Source organism: Fistularia commersonii, unplaced genomic scaffold (genome assembly GCF_037954325.1).
Source record: "Fistularia commersonii isolate RoL2024-O1a breed Wild unplaced genomic scaffold, RoL_Fcom_v1.0 HiC_scaffold_51, whole genome shotgun sequence".
Lineage (NCBI taxonomy): Eukaryota > Metazoa > Chordata > Actinopteri > Syngnathiformes > Fistulariidae > Fistularia > Fistularia commersonii.
Window position 1 is genome coordinate 480,001 of NW_028234009.1, and position 7,500 is coordinate 487,500.

Genomic DNA, 7,500 nt, shown 5'->3' on the forward strand with positions numbered 1-7,500 from the left:
ACTTTGTGGTCTACAATAGTCCCCTCTTCTACCCTTGCCTCTCTTTCATTTTCCACATTCATCAGCTCTTCAAAGTACTGTTTCCCTCTTCCCATCACTCTTCTAAGATGTGTCAATACATTTCCCTCTCCGTCCTTAATCACCCGGACCTGTTGTACATCCTTTCCATCTTTATCTCTCTGTTTCGCCAACCTATATAGATCGTTCTCACCCTCCTTACTATCCAACTGAGCATACAAGTCATCATACGCCCTTTGTTTTGCCTTCGCTACCGCCATCTTTACCTTTCGCCGCATCTCCCTGAACTGCTTTCTGTTCTCTTCAGTCCTCTCAGTATCCCACTTCTTCTTCGCTAACCGCTTTCTCCGTATATACTCCTGCACTTCCTCATTCCACCACCAAGTCTCCTTATCAACTTTCCTTCCAGATGACAAACCGAGTACTCTTCTACCTGTCTCCCTGATAACACTAGCTGTTGTTGTCCAATCATCTGGCAGCTCACCCTGACCACCCAGACCCTTTCTCAACTCCTCCCTGAAAACCGTGCAACGCTCCTCCCTTTTCAGCTTCCACCACTTTGTCCTCTGCTCTGCCTTTGTCCTCGTCATCTACCTTGTCACCAGAGTCGTCGCACAAACCGCCATCCTATGCTGTCTGGCTACACGCCCACCTACAACTACTTTGCAGTCACCGATCTCTTTCAGGTTACCTCGTCTATACAAGATGTAGTCTACCTGCGTGCTCCTACCTCCGCTCTTATAAGTTACCCTATGTTCCTGTTTTTTCTGGAAAAAGGTATTCACTACACCCATTTCCATCCCTTTTGCAAAATCTACCACCATCTGTCCCTCTGCATTCCTATCCTGGATACCATATCTGCCCATCACTTCTTCATCCCCTCTATTGCCTTCACCAACATGTCCATTGAAGTCTGCACCAATTACCACTCTCTCATTTCTGGGAATATTCTGCATCACTTCATCCAACTCATTCCAGAACTTCTCCTTCTCTTCAGGTTCACATCCCACCTGTGGCGCATAGCCACTAACAACACTGAGCATCACACCTTCAATTTCCAATTTCAGACTCATAAGTCTATCTGACATTCTTTTCACCTCTAGGACGTTCCTTACAAACTCCTCCTTCAAGATGACTCCTACTCCATTTCTCTTCTTGTCAGCACCATAATAGTATAACTTAAAGCCTGCTCCTAAGCTTCTAGCCTTACTACCCTTCCACCTGGTCTCCTGGACACACAGTATATCCAGCTTCCTTCTCTGCATCGTGTCCATCAACTCTCTACCTTTTCCTGTCATAGTCCCAATATTCAAAGTCCCTACTCTCAGTCCCAGGCTCTTTCCTTTCCTCCTCTCTCTCTGCTTCCGAACACGCACTCCTCCTCTTCTTCTTCTTCTTGTTCTTCGACCCACAGTAGCCCGATTTCCATTAGTACCCTGTAGGTCATCAGTACCAATGGCGGTCGTTGTTAACCCGGTCCGCGACCCATCCGGTATGGTATAGTTATGGTTGACTCGCATGTTTGGTTTTGGCAAACGTTTTACGCCGGATGCCCCTCCTGACGCAACCCTCTGCATTTATCCGGGCTTGGGACCGGCACAGGGAGACACTGCTCCGTGCCCCCCCCCCCCAAAGGCAGGCTTGGAGAGACACGGGCCAGTGCCGCCCTGAGGCTGCATTACCCTCTCTTTCTTACATTTATTATAAAAATATGCTTATCTTCCTTTTAGCTCATCACACATGTCTTTATGATTTTCAGTCCATGCCTCAGCCGGCCTGAAGCTCCACTGATGCGCATGTGCGGATGCCTCTATCTAGCGGACATAAAATAAAGACAATCATTCAAATGTGAATGAGTCGGCGTGATGCTCCGGGATGTGTGGAGCTCAGGGAGCTCCACGAGTGAGGGAGTTAAGTTAGGGCGGGGGTGCAAGTAGGCTCTAGGATTCCCCGAGTCGGGGCGAGCGATGGGTTTAGAGGCGTATCGCATTGAAGATAATGGCCGCATATCCTTCTTGGACTTTTCTAAAGCCTTTGACTCGGTCGAACATCCATTTATCATAGCAACGCTCGAACATTTTGGATTTGGTTAAATATTCAGGAATGTGATCCGTGGGCTCTATGAGAATATTCATAGCTGTGTCACCCTGCCAAGCGGCACCACTCCGAGCTTCCATGTTGATGTGGGAATCCCCCAAGGTTGCCCCATCTCACCCTATTTATTTATAATTGCTACCGAAATGCTAGCCGTTTATGTTGAAAAGAGCAACGATATCCAAAAGTTAGACGTGCTGGGGACTGAAATTGTTATTAGCCTGCTGGCAGATGACACAACCTTAGTTTTGAAAAATGAACATCAAGTCCCAATAAGTGCCGAAAACAACCAAAACATTCTCCAAGGCTTCAGGATTGTCATTAAACTTAAAGAAATGCAAACTTCTTGCGCTGCATGACTCGCCACTAAAGGAAATCAGCGATGTTTCCATGAAATCAGAAATAAAATACTTGAGCATTTTCCTATCCAAGGACCAAACGTTAAATCAATCCAGGAACATTGAATCTAAACTGAATCAAAGTAAAGCTTAATTCTAATATATGGCTCCAGAGAGATTTATCAATATTAGGCCGGATATATTTGACTAAAATGGATGTGTTTATCCAGATGTATATACCCAGCGTATTCCAATGCTGCTCCAAATCAACTCGTAAAATCTGTTAACCAAATCAATTTCAACTTTATCTGGAGGAACAGACCACACCATCTAAGAAAAATCACATATGGTGAAAGAAACAAGTGAAGGAGGGCTGAAAGTGATAGAGTCGGACTGCTTGAATGGGACATTGAAGGTGAACTGGTTGAAATCCTGGATCAAACCTCATCGTTCTTTCTGGTATTGTACTCCAAACTACTTATTCAACAAAGTCGGCGGCCTGAGTCTTCTGCTTATCTCTGACTTGGATATCAACAAGATTCCTGTCAAATGTTCAGAGTTCCATAAACAAATATTATTATACTGGAAAATGATATACGTACACAATTTCTCACCACACAGTATAATAGTTTGGAACAATCGATATGTACTGCATGGCAACAAACCTCTGTTTTACAAGGAATGCTTTGAGAAAGGTATATGGTCGATAATTGACTTGATGGATGACACTGGCAGTCCTCTGGACAATGAGCAGTTCTGTACTACACACAGATTCAAGCCTCCCATATTAGAGTTGCTAAAGTTACGAAACGCACTGCCTCGACAATTTGTATTCCTGACCAAAAATATAATGACGCACCGAACCGTACAACCACAGTTACCCCGACTATCACTCCAGGGAATCTCAATTGTGGACAGAAAGCGCGGCAACTCCTTTATTAGGAAATGTTTCACAGGAAACTTATTCCCTGGACGTCAAAAAAAAAAAAAAGGATATTTTAAATAAATTTGATGAGGAATCGATTGCCACGCTGCGAACCATGTATCTGACTCTACCCATACCCCCAAGGCAAAAGAGACCCACTTCAAAATTATGACTGACATCTACCCATCTAAGGAATTATCGAGGGTACGCTTTAATTTTGAAGATAATATTTGTACATTTTGTGAAGACAACATTGAAACCACTGACCATATATTTTTTCTCCTTCTCATTCCATCGTCACCAGTTTCCTTCTCAAAAGATGATATAACATTCTGTTTACTTATAAGCAACATAACAGATGAACTCTGTGTCAATGTTCTTTTAGGCCTGGCCAAGTTCTTCATTCACAAGAACAGAATGCAAAAATGCTCCCCAAATTTTAATGTCTTCATAAACGATTTTGAAATATAAAAAAAAAAAAAAAAAAATCCTTAAAACTTATGGAAAAATCCAAAAACTAAAAAATATAGTTACCCATGTCCGAGGTTCCTTTTTTTTTTGGTAAAAAAAAAAAAACAAAAAAAACAACAACTTGATTACATGTTACATTCCCCTTGCAATTTTTTTTTTTTTTTTTTCGTTTTAATTTCTTATTTGTCTATCTATTGATTTAATTACTTCCTTTTAATTTCTTTTTTTGTCTCGCACTGTAAATTTCTCACAAACCTGTAACACTATTAACTTCTCATTACATACAGAACAAATGTCCTGATGTCCGTTGCTTCCTCATCCCTGGTTGTTTCATTGACATTCAGTTCTACCTTGCTATGTTTATTTGTACATCTGTATATTTGGGTGTACTATTTATGTTCAATTAAAAACAGTTTGATGTCTGAGATTCCTTGTGAACCGCCAACTTAATTACATGTTATATTCCCCTCACAATTTTTTTTTTTCGTTTTTAATTTTATTTTTCTATCTATTTATTTAATTATATCCTTTTAATTTTTTTTTTTTGTCTAGCATTAAAAATTTCTCGCAAACCGTTAACACTATTAACTTCTGATTACTTACACCACGAATGCGCTTATGCCCCCCCACCCATCCCGCTTTTTCCGTACGGAGGCAGACACTGAGATCGAAAGCAAATGGGTGTCATTGAAATGCAGTAACAGGGTGATAACAGCCGTGTTCGAAGTGTGTAGGGGCTTATAGGAGAGCAGAAGCACGTCACGCAATTCACCTGAGTTCGGAGGATCGGGAGTACCAGGGCCCATAGCGGAGAAGCGGAAGAGCGGAGTTATGTGTCTCTTCTCAAAGGCCGGGAAGCTGGGGGGCAGCAGGACCCCTTAGAGCGGCTAATGTGAGCCTTCTCCGGACATAGATCACCCGGACTTATGACTGGAGCTCCCGGACCTCCGGGCACACACATATGTGAATGAGTGGATGAGCTAATGTCGGTTTGGTTGTGGATACGTTTCGGCCAATGCTATCAGCACAGCGATGATGAGTTCAGGTGTGTCTGTGTGTGTTTGTGTGTTTGTGTGTGTGTGTGTGTGTGTGTGTGTGTGTGTGCGTGTGTTTGTGTGTGTGTGAGAGTTTGTTTTTGTGGGTTGGGGGGGGTTCCCGCGGACACGGAGTACCAGGGCCTGGAGCGGATGAGGTGAGGAGCGGAGGAGAGCAGAAGCCCGGACCGTGATTCGCTTGTGTCCAGCGGTTCGGGAGTTCCAGGGCCCGAAACGGAGGAGCGGAGGAGCGGAGGAGCGGAGGAGCGGAGGAGCGGAGGACAGCAAAACCCCTTTCTGCAATTCGCCTGAGTCCGGCGGATCGGTAGTACCTGGTTCCGCAGCGGATGAGCGGAGGAGTGGAGGAGATGTTTCTCTTCTCAGAGGCGGCGAGGGGGGGGGGGCAGGACCCCTTACCCTTATCCCCCCCGGACGTTTGAGTGGAGCTCCCGGACCTCCGGGCACGCACATGCGAATGACTGGATCACAGGGAGTGCCAGGGCCTGGAGCGGATGAGCAGAGGAGAGGCGGAGGGCAGAAGCCCGGCCCTGTTCAAGAGTTCCAGGGTCCAAAGCGGGGGAGCGAAGAAGCGGAGGAGGGGAGGAGAGCAGAAGAGCAAAAAACTGGCCCGGAATTCACCGAAGTCCCGCGGATCGGGAGTTCCAGGGCCCGGAGTGGAAGAGCGGAGGAGCGGAGGAGAGGAGGAGCGGAGCAAAGCTAAGCCCGTCTTAACAACAAGGAAATTACAGATGAGGCTATAATTTCTAATGAAAACTTTAAATTCTATAGCCACGTATACACTTCGACATTGTCAAAAAGCGATTGTGACTCCTTTCCATTAAATATTCCTCAATATATCCCAAAAATAAACAACAAACAATATATGTTTGTTTATATATGTTTATATATAAACAACAAAAAATATACAGTTTGATGTCTGAGATTCCTTGTGAATCGCCAACTTAATTACATGTCGTATTCCCCTTGCATTTTTTTTTTTTGGTTTTAATTTCATTTGTCTATCTATTTATCTAATTATTTCCTTTTAATTTCGTTTTTTGTCTAGCACTGTAAATTTCTCACAAACCTGTAACACTATTAACTTCTCATTACATACAGAACAAATGTCCTCATGTCCGTTGCTTCCTCATGCCTGGTTGTTTCATTGACATTCAGTTCTACCTTGCTATGTTTATTTGTACATTTGTATATTTGGGTGTACTATTTATGTTCAATTAAAAACAGTTTGATGTCTGAGATTCCCTGTGAACCGCCAACTTAATTACATGTTATATTCCCCTCACAATTTTTTTTTTTTCGTTTTTAATTTTATTTTTCTATCTATTTATTTAATTATATCCTTTTAATTTTCTTTTTTTGTCTAGCATTAAAAATTTCTCGCAAACCGTTAACACTATTAACTTCTGATTACTTACAGCACGAATGCGCTTATGCCCCCCCACCCCCCACCCCCCCGCTTTTTCCGTACGGTGGCAGACACTGAGATCGAAAGCAAATGGGTGTCATTGAAATGCAGTAACAGGGTGATAACAGCCGTGTTCGAAGTGTGTAGGGGCTTATAGTAGAGCAGAAGCACGTCACGCAATTCACCTGAGTTCGGAGGATCGGGAGTACCAGGGCCCATAGCGGAGAAGCGGAAGAGCGGAGTTATGTGTCTCTTCTCAAAGGCCGGGAAGCTGGGGGGCAGCAGGACCCCTTAGAGCGGCTAATGTGAGCCTTCTCCGGACATAGATCACCCGGACTTATGACTGGAGCTCCCGGACCTCTGGGCACACACATATGTGAATGAGTGGATGAGCTAATGTTGGTTTGGTTGTGGAAACGTTTCGGCCAATGCTATTAGCACAGCTATGATGAGTTCAGGTGTGTCTGTGTGTGTTTGTGTGTTTGTGTGTGTGTGTGTGTGTGTGTGTGTGCGTGTGTTTGTGTGTGTGTGAGAGTTTGTTTTTGTGGGTTGGGGGGGGTTCCCGCGGACACGGAGTACCAGGGCCTGGAGCGGATGAGGTGAGGAGCGGAGGAGAGCAGAAGCCCGGACCGTGATTCGCTTGTGTCCAGCGGTTCGGGAGTTCCAGGGCCCGAAACGGAGGAGCGGAGGAGCGGAGGACGGCAAAACCCCTTTCTGCAATTCGCCTGAGTCCGGCGGATCGGTAATACCTGGTTCCGCAGCGGAGGAGCGGAGGAGTGGAGGAGATGTTTCTCTTCTCAGAGGCGGCGAGGAGGGGGGGAGAGGGACAGGACCCCTTACCCTTACCCCCCCCGGACGTTTGAGTGGAGCTCCCGGACCTCCGGGCACGCACATGCGAATGACTGGATCACAGGGAGTGCCAGGGCCTGGAGCGGATGAGCAGAGGAGAGGCGGAGGGCAGAAGCCCGGCCCTGTTCAAGAGTTCCAGGGTCCAAAGCGGGGGAGCGAAGAAGCGGAGGAGGGGAGGAGAGCAGAAGAGCAAAAAAACTGGCCCGGAATTCACCGAAGTCCCGCGGATCGGGAGTTCCAGGGCCCGGAGCGGAAGAGCGGAGGAGAGGAGGAGCGGAGCAAAGCGGAAGCCCGTCTTAACAACAAGGAAATTACAGATGAGGCTATCATTTCCAATGAAAACTT